The following is a 9,459-nucleotide window of genomic DNA, read 5'->3' on the forward strand; positions in this document are numbered from 1 at the left end:
ACAATCATGCTTTAAATTACTTTATGACATGAGAAAAAAAAGTTGGAATTAAAATCTTATCTCTAAGATAGTCTCAAGAATATTAAAACACAGCTATGTATTGCAAAAAATATTAGAAGAAAAATAAATCAGTATCTTCACAGGTTTATATTTCGATTGTGGATTTAGAGTGGCTTTTGTCTTCTTCATTATAATTGTATCTTTCAAGTATTTTATTCTATGAAAATCAAGTGCTAACTTCTTAATTTAAAATCCATTAAAAACGATGTGCTTAGGCATTAACTCTTTTAAAATTTTATTTACAACCCTCCTTTTCTTGGCGGGGGTCGGGCGTGCAGTCCCGATCCGCGTAATGTACGGAGGTAGAGGGAACGGGCTCTGGCCCCCTTGGCGTCATGTCTTCGGTACCGGCGGCCAGCAATCCGCTGGTTCTATCCTCAAGCGCCGGGACACACAGCTCCAAGGAGCAGGGCAGAACCGAGGTTCAGCAGGCTCCTCCCGGGGGTACTCACACCTTCTCCTTTGAAAAAAAAAAAAAAGTAATAAATAAATAAAATTTTATTTACAGAGGTGACAGAAGGAAGAGATATAGGAAGAAAGAATGGGAGGGGAGGGCTTTCCCTTCCACCTCCTTTCAATCCTGTGAGAATGGGATTGAAAAGTAACCATCGCAGGACTTCCCTGGTGGTCCAGTGGTTGAGAATCTGCCTGCCAATGTAGGTGGCGTGGGTTCGATCCCTGGTTGGGGAACTAAGATCCCATATGCCGTGGGACAAAGCTAAAAAATTAAAAACAACAAAAAAAAGAAGACTAATCATCCCAATTTGATGGGGCCAAGAGTTCTGTCAGGAGTTGGGGACGGGAAGGGTAGAGAGGTAGAAAGACAAATGGATAAGGAAAGGCAGCAAATATATTGATAGTAGAAGGAACACTATAATGAGAATCACAAGTTCTCTTTCTAGCAGCTAGCCTGAGAAGTCATGTGATGATCATATAACTTTGGGAGCATCAATGACATCTCTAAAGTGAGTAGGTTACACTAGAAAATGATGCACGGGTGCCATTCTAATCCAGACCTTCTGGGCTTCCTTGGTATTCCAGTGGTTAAGAACCCACCTTGCAATGCAGGAAGACACTGGTTTGATCCCTGGTCCGGCAAGATCCCATATGCCACGGAGCAGCTAGGCCCCTGTGCTACAACTACCACTGAGCCAGCACTCTAGCGCCCAGCCTCAACGACTGAAGCCCACTCGCCTCGAGCCAGTGCGGGGCGACTAGAGAGCAGCCCCCGCTCCTGCGACTAGGGGAAGCCCTCATGCAGCAATGAAGACACACCACGGCCAAAAAACTAAATAAAAAAACCGAGCAAACTTCTGAGACCTTCCTGTTGAGGACAGCCAATAGAGTTAAATGGCCGGCAGGGTGGGGGTGGGGGGCGGTGTGCCCAGCATGCCGCTTACCTGACAAACGAAAGGACGTGCGGAAGTGCCGGAAGTGCCAGAAGACTACAAACGAACGGAAGTGCTGGAAGTGCCGGAAGTGCCGGAAGTGCCGGAAGACTACAAACGAAAGGCAGTGCCGGAGAAGGGAAGCTTGCTAGAGGGGAAGTGAGTCTGGGCAAGGGGGGTATAGGTAAGTGTTATTTAGTGATGATGCTCGAAGAAAGCTTTGCTCTAATGAAAAAACTCAGAAGTATCATTAAAGGGATGTTTGGGGACAAAAATAAGACTTCAATTTTGTTTTATATTATGCATAGATGCACAGCTCCTGCTTTTACAGATATATTTCTAACTTCTACCTAGAAGTTTCTACATGTGGTCTGCACTCCAGGATCCCTGATTGCATGTTCTAAGGAGTAAATCAGGCATTTTCTAGTATATACTATCAGTTTCCTGGAACTCAATAGTTTCTTGAGTACTTCAGACATGTCTTAAAAATCCAGATCTTTTCCAGGATCACATTATAAAATAGATGAATCTCAAAAATACAGTAGAATTTTCATTAGTTGTTAACTCTGATACTAGTTAGTTTAGTTAGTCTGATACTAATAGTTCAGTGTGAGTTCTAATTATCTATTAGTTATCTATAGACATTAGTTGTATTAAGTTATTGGTTATTTCTACAGATGGTTTTATGTCTATTACAGTTATTCTCAATCATATGGAAGAAAAAATTCTTTTGAGGTAATAAGATATGATGGTTTCAGACTACATATTTTAAACAGTGCATTTTTATCTTCTTATAAACCTTGATTCAAAACATGCCATTTGCATGCCTTTTCCTCCAAAAGAACTGTGGTTGTTTTTAATGACTTTATCAGTGAGCAAGTCATATAGGTATATGAAGCAGCAAACTAGTTGGTTCTTTTTCTCTGCTTTAATTGTATTTTTGAGACGTTGCAAGAAAAACATCAATACTGCCTTTCACTGAGCCCATCTTCAAAACAGACCTGGCTTGGTCTGGCTTCCCCAAAGCAGTCTTCTGTGCTGTGTGGGTCTAGGCGTTGAGGACACAGACACATCTGTAACCAAACCAGCAAGCGTCAGTGGGGGCTGAGATTCATTTCTGTGGAATGAGAGCCTCTCATTCCTTTGTTCTCGATATTTCCTGGCACAGTGTCCACAAGCACATGCTATTAACAGATGGTGGAAGGCATATTTGGGATTTTTATCATAACATATCCCCCATGCTTCCATCATGCACCAAAGAACAGAGATGTATGGGCTAGCTGGCTCTATCACAGCAGGATAAAACACATCAACTTCAAAACTCCAAAGGTTCCCATGACAGCTTTCTCCGCTCAGTTTGATATGATTTTCTATCAGAACAGAACCCACTTCAGCAGACCAGTTTGTATCAGATTCCTTTTAAGATCAGTGGTTACTATGAGAGAGGTTGGTTTCTGCAGAGCTAAGTTGATCTGGTAAGTTGAGGCACACATCTGTGCCCCAGAACTGGGACCAACAAGATGGTCAGAGACCTGAACTTTGTGCAGACAACTGCGCCTCAAAACTTATGCAGATGACAAGTTCTCATTTGCTTAACCCCATAGTTATGTGCTGAGCAAGTTTAAAAACAAAAAAAGCAGGAATAAGTGTGGAAAAAACTTATGCAAAGAAACTGAGAGGATTCATTTTGATTTCTTGTCCTTGACCTGACGTTTGTTTCTTGAATGTCTTCTCAGTGCAGTATCAAAATTGTCGAGGCTGGCTTTATAAAAGCATGTATCTATTGCACATTTTCTTAGGGAAAATTAAATTCTCTGTGATTAATTGGTCTCTGAAGAAATACCATCCATGATGTTCACAAGACTCTTGTGGATTTATGCAGCTTGCATTATCCAAAGAATTTGAGAGGTTTTGTTAAAAGTATCTGCTGGTTGGGAATATGCACATTACATCTGAGATGATTAAAATTGCAATACTGTCCTCTTGGCAGATTCCTGAGTGCTGCAATCAGTGAGGTTTATATTTGGTGGTCAGTGGCATGGCTAAAGAAGTAGCTCAGAAAGCTTGAAATCTAAGATGGCACTGTGTTTTAGCTGGTGGGTGGGGCCTGGCACTGACTCTGGAATCAGATGGCTTAATTCAAGTCCGACTCTTTCTCCTACTAGCTAAATGACTTTGATCAAGACACTGGACTTTTCAAGCTTGATTTCCTTATTTCTAAGTGGGCATGAAAACACTATCTGCTTCATAGGGTTGTTGTAAAAATTAAATAATATATGAAAAGAACCTTGTATAGAGCATGGTGCATAGTATGTGCTCCATAAACATTAGCTATTATTATTCATACAAGGTAATAAACAGGCCCAGGTACCTAATTTTCAGGCCCCAAGGCCAAGTGAAAATGTAGGGTCCCTTTTTTAAAAATGCAGGGAAAAAAAAAATAAAATAAAATAAAAATGCAGGGAAAATACCATTGATGGTGTTAAAATATAAAACATTTCTTTTATTCCATTCCCTCTCTTTCTTGACTGGTCACGATATTGTTCTTGTTTTTATCTAGTAGATTTTATGTTTTTAGAGCACTTCAGGTTTATAGAAAAATCTAGCAGAAACTAGAGTTCCCATATACCCTTCTGCCCCCCTCCGGTTTCCTCTTTTATTAATGTAATTATTTCCATTACTGTAATACATTTGTTATCAACAGTGATACACCATTAGTAACTAGGATGATAATTTACACTAGGGTTCACGCTCAGAGTTGTATACCTCTGTGGCTTTTCACAGATGCACAGTTGTGTATCCACCATTACAATATTCTCAAGACTGATTTCACTGCCATAAAATTCCTGTGTGCTCCACCAATTCATTCCTCCCCCATGCTCCCCCAAATCCCTGACAACCACTTGACCTTTTCACTGTCTCCTTAGTTTGGCCTTTTCCAGAATGTCCTGTAGCTGGAATCATACAAAATGTAATTTTTGTTCAGTCTTCCTTCTTTTACTTAGCAACAGGCTTTTGAACTGTGGTGTTGGAGAAGACTCTTGAGTATCCCTTGGACTGCAAGGAGATCCAACCAGTCCCTCATAAAGGAGATCAGTCCTGGGTGTTCATTAGAAGGACTGATGCTGAAGCTGAGACTCCAATACTTTGGCCACCTGATGGGAAGAGTTGACTCATTGGAAAAGACCCTGATGCTGGGAGGGATTGGGGGCAGGAGGAGAAGGGGACGACAGAGGATGAGACGGCTGGATGGCATCACTGACTCAATGGACATGAGTCTGAGTAAACTCTGGGAGTTGGTGGTGGACAGGGAGGCCTGGAGTGCTGTGGTTCATGGGATAGCAAAGAGTTGGACACAACTGAGTGACTAAACTGAACTGAACTGAACTGAAGCTTTTGAGACTCCTCTCCAAGACTCTTCATGGCTTGATATCTGACTTCCTTTTATTGCTGAATAATATTCCAGTGTGTGGGTGTGCCACAGTTTGTTTATCCATTCACTTATGGAAGGACAGCTTGGTTTCTTCCAGTTTTTGGCAACTATGAATTGCTATAAACATTCATTTGTAGTTTTTGTGTGTGTGGACATCAGTTTTCAGCTCAATTGGATAAATACTTAGAAGTGCAATTGCTGGATCATATCTAAGACTATGCTTAGCTTTGTAAGAAACTATCAAACTGTCTTCAAAAATGACTGAACCATTTTGCATTTTGACCAGCAAGGGTTGGGAGTTGCTCTACATACTTGCCAGCATTTGATGTACTAATGTTTTGGATTTTAGCCCTTTCAGTAGGTATGTAGAGGTACCTCATGGTTGTTTTAGACACAGTTTGAAACAATTGATCTCTGGGTCAGGAAGATTCTCTGGAGAAGGAAATGGCAACCCATTCCAGTATTCTTGCCTGGGAAATCCCATGGACAGAGGAGCATGGTGGGCTATATATAGTCCATGGGGTTACAAAGAATTGAGCACAACTTAGTGACTAAATACACACGTACATACATATACAATGACATATGATTTGAGCATCTTTTCATTTGCTTATTTGCATCTGTATATCTTCTTTGGTGATGTATCTGTCTAGATCTTTTACCCACTTTTTAATCAACAATTCTTATTGTTGAGTTTTAAGAGTTCTTTGTATATGTTGGACACATGTCCTTTCTCAGATATGTCTGTTACAAATATTTTCCTCCTAATCTGTGACTTGTCTTTTCATTCTCTTGATGGTATCTTTCACAGAGCAGAGATTTTAGATTTTAATGAAATCCAACTAATTTTTTTCATGGATTTTGTTTTGGTATTATGTCTTAAAAAACTCGCTGCCAAACCCAAGATCATCTAGTGCGAAATAATAGAAAAAGTAAATACATTGGTCTCTGCCCCTGTTCCTGACAATGAACGTCTAAAACTGTAGTAATTTCCTAAGTTATAAAAGCACCAGGAGCTCTCTTGTCTACTATTTCTACTATTAGTTCTAATATGTAGTCTTTGACCTCAGTTTTTAACATGGAGCTCCTAAATCTCTTAAAATTTCCTGGGTGATCAGAGTGTCTTTTGTTCTAATGAGGTGACTCTTGGTTCACTCCTGGTAACTTCAAGATGGAGGCCTGTTATCAGAAAGACCAAGCCATGATTAGGATTTTCAGCCTCACCACCACCCCCATCCCCCATCCTCTAGGAAGGCGACAGGGACTGGCAGTTGAGTTAGTGACTGCTCATACCTACATGATGAAGCCTCCATAATAATTCCAAAGGTAGAGTTGGGTGAACACATCTGTATGCTGGAAGGATGCTGAGTGTATGCATGCCCAGTTGCTCAGTTATGCCTGACTCTTTGTGACTCCTTAGACTGCAGTCTTCCAGGCTCCTGTCTGTGGACTTTTCCAGGCAAGAATACTGAAGTGTGTTGTTATTTCCTACTAGAGGGTGACTTCCCTGGTGGCTCAGATGGTAAAGTGTCTGCCTACAATGTGGGGGACTGGGGTTCAATCCGTGGGTGGGGAAGATCTCCTGGAGAAGGAAATGGCAACCTACTGCAGTATTCTTGCTTGGAAAATCCCATGGATGAGGAGCCTGGTAGGCTACAGTCCATGGGGTCCACGGGGTTGCAAAGAGTCGGACACGAATGAGCAACTTCACTTTCACTTCACTTACTCCAGGGTGAAGGGTATTTCACCCCAATTCTATTGAAACAGAAGCTATTATGATTAGAACTCTTCCCCATACCATGCCCTATGAATCTATTCCATCTGTCTCCTTTAATAGTAAACCAGTAAATGTAAGTGTCTTCCTGAGTTCTGTGAGCCATTCTAGCAACTTATTGATCTGAAAGAAGAGGTCATGAGAATGTAGATTTATAGCAGATCAGTCAGAAGTACTTGAGAATTTCAATTGATGTCTCCCGGGGGGAAGGGCAGTCTTGTAGGGCTGAACCCTTAATCTGTGAGATATGATGTGATCTCCAGATAGACAGTGTCAGAATTAAATTAAATTGTAAGATGCCCAAGCAATTCTTGGAGAATTCCTTGATGTGTGGAAAACTCACCCATCTAGGGTCAAAAGCAAAGTGAATTGTGGTAGCAGTGCAAAAAGAAAGAATAATCTAGGAGAGATTTTTCCATATGCCTATTTTTTTTTTACTATATTATCTTCTAATATATGGTGGTTTTTTTTTTTACTATATTATCATGTTATCTTCTAGAATTTTAGTAGTTTTGTATTTTACATATAGGTCTATGACCTTTTTACAATTAATTTTCATGAAAGATATAGAACCAGAGTCTAAATTATTTTTAATTTTTTTAAGTAAAGATTTCTTTATCATTGATTTATTTAGGCTGTACTGGATCTTCGTTGATGTGTGCGTGTTTTCTCTAGTTTCAGTGAGTGGGGGTTACCCTCTAGCTGCAGCGTTCCAGCTGTTCATTGCAGTGGCTTCTCTTACTGTGGAACACGGGCTCTAGGCTTCTTGGGCTTCAGGAGTTGTGGTGCATTTGCTTCGTTGTCCCACTGCATGTGGGATCTTCCCAGACCAGGGATCTGACCTAACCTGAGGTTTCTGCATTGTCAGGAAAGTTCTTTACCACGGAGCCATCAGGGAAGCCCTAGATTATTAGGATTATTTATTTTTTTAATTGCATGTAGATGTCCACTTGTTCTAGCACCATTTATTGAAAAGAATATGCTTTCTCAAATCTTATCCATGAACACGGAAGATTTCTTCTTTTATTTATACTTACTTTGATTTCTTTTATTGGAGTTCTATAGCTTTCCTCACAGAGATCTTATACATATTTTATTAACTTTAGACCTACATATTTCGTATCATTGTGTCTTTTATTTGCTATATAATGTTGTTCTAAGTAAAGAAAGATTAAAATGTTATGACGAATTTTAACATTGATTTTATATCATGCAATGCCAGCTTTAAATGCAAATATAAGAACACTTCACTCATATGTGGAATTACCAAAATCATCCAATTTGTTTTTCATAGCTTGTGGCTGCATATATATTTTGCTCTTGACAGAATAGTGGGAAAGCTTTACAAAATTAACTCAACGGCTTTTATTTCACTTCTTGATACTCACACATTCTGCCAATACTCTTTGCCATCCGCTTTACTGATGAGCAAGGAAGGACTGAAAAAAAAGACCTAAATGGGTTTCCCATCTTCCCCTTTCCTTCTTTGTCATCATTTTCGGCATAAGTGGTTAGCTAATACAGAGAAATAAAATGAGTAATGAAAAATATGTTAGTATTCCTTGATTGTTTATGTGCTTTAGAATGTCATAGCTTTCTTTCTGTATTTAAAGCAAGTTCTGGTTTGAATAGAAAGCTTGGTTTCTCAGAGCTGTGAGCACCCCTGCTTCCTCAGTCAGGGACGTAACACACTTTGCACTTGCCCTGGGTCTTCACTGAACTTCCACGCCTTGTTGCTTCGCTGGAATTCCGGGCCAGTGGACATCTTGAAGGTTATGCTAACAGGGTGCAAGGAACCATGGTGAACATGTGTCTTGCCTGTATCCCTTCTGCTTATGTGCATTGGTTTTCACTTACAAAACACAAGTTGAAAGATAAAATATTAAGAATTTCAAGATTGTAGCAGCTTAGCATTACCCAAGCACACAGCCCTCTGACTGTGAGGCCCTTTGTATACATAGGATACTTGTCCACGAAACTAGCGCTTCTGATAACTGAGCAGCAATGAAGAAAGAAGGCCGTGCAGCTGATCACAGAAGCATGTTAACTACTCAGAGAGTAAACGATTAAGCTGGAAAGGGCATAGACTTGATCTCTGGTTCAAGAAACTAGGCCCCCAAATATAAAGCAACTAGCCAGGATCCCACAGGTAAATAGTGGGACGGGAACGCCTCTTTCCCTCCTAGCAACACTGTTGACATTCACTATGTGATATTATTTCAGACTTCCTCTTTCCTGAATTTCCGGTCTGATGGCATCCAAAAGTTTAACAGCTTGAATTGATGCCTCTGAAAATACCCAGATTTACACACAGGGAATCCACGCTGAAACCCAAAGCAGCCCGCTGACTGTCACAGCTATAAGCACTACTACTCATCACCATCACTTGTGGAAGGGGAAAGCTGACTCACTGGAAAAGACCCTGATGCTGGGAAAGACTGAAGGCGAAAGGAGAAGAGGGCAGAGGATGCGAAGGTTAGATAGCATTACCGACTCAATGGACCTGAGGTTTGAGCAAACTCTGGGAGATAGTGAAGGACAGGGAAGCCTGGAGTGCTGGAGTCCATAGCGTCACAAAGAGTCAGACGCAACTTAGCAACTGAACAAAAAGTCCTAGTGATGGTTTTTGTTTGTTTGTTTGTTTGTTTAACATTGGGCATTGGTCTATGGGAAAAGAGAAAAGGAGGCATCTTCTTTCAAGTGGAGAAAAGTGACTGGCCTGCGTGTATTCTTGGCTGCAGTTTTTGCCACTTGAGCCCAATTCAGATGTAGAAAGAATATGAGATTCAGAAGGGACTTCAGAG

At 40.6% G+C, this 9,459-nt stretch overlaps 1 non-coding gene across 1 annotated transcript; it reads left to right on the forward strand.

Moving 5' to 3' along the window:
• The first annotated feature begins 306 nt into the window (after window positions 1–306).
• LOC122445667 lies at window positions 307–455 on the forward strand. The gene has a single exon (XR_006270623.1). It is a non-coding gene; the product is annotated as a small nucleolar RNA SNORA57 (small nucleolar RNA).
• Window positions 456–9,459: the final 9,004 nt, after the last annotated feature.

The sequence above is a fragment of the Cervus canadensis genome, chromosome 7, assembly GCF_019320065.1.
Source record: "Cervus canadensis isolate Bull #8, Minnesota chromosome 7, ASM1932006v1, whole genome shotgun sequence".
Taxonomy (NCBI): domain Eukaryota; kingdom Metazoa; phylum Chordata; class Mammalia; order Artiodactyla; family Cervidae; genus Cervus; species Cervus canadensis.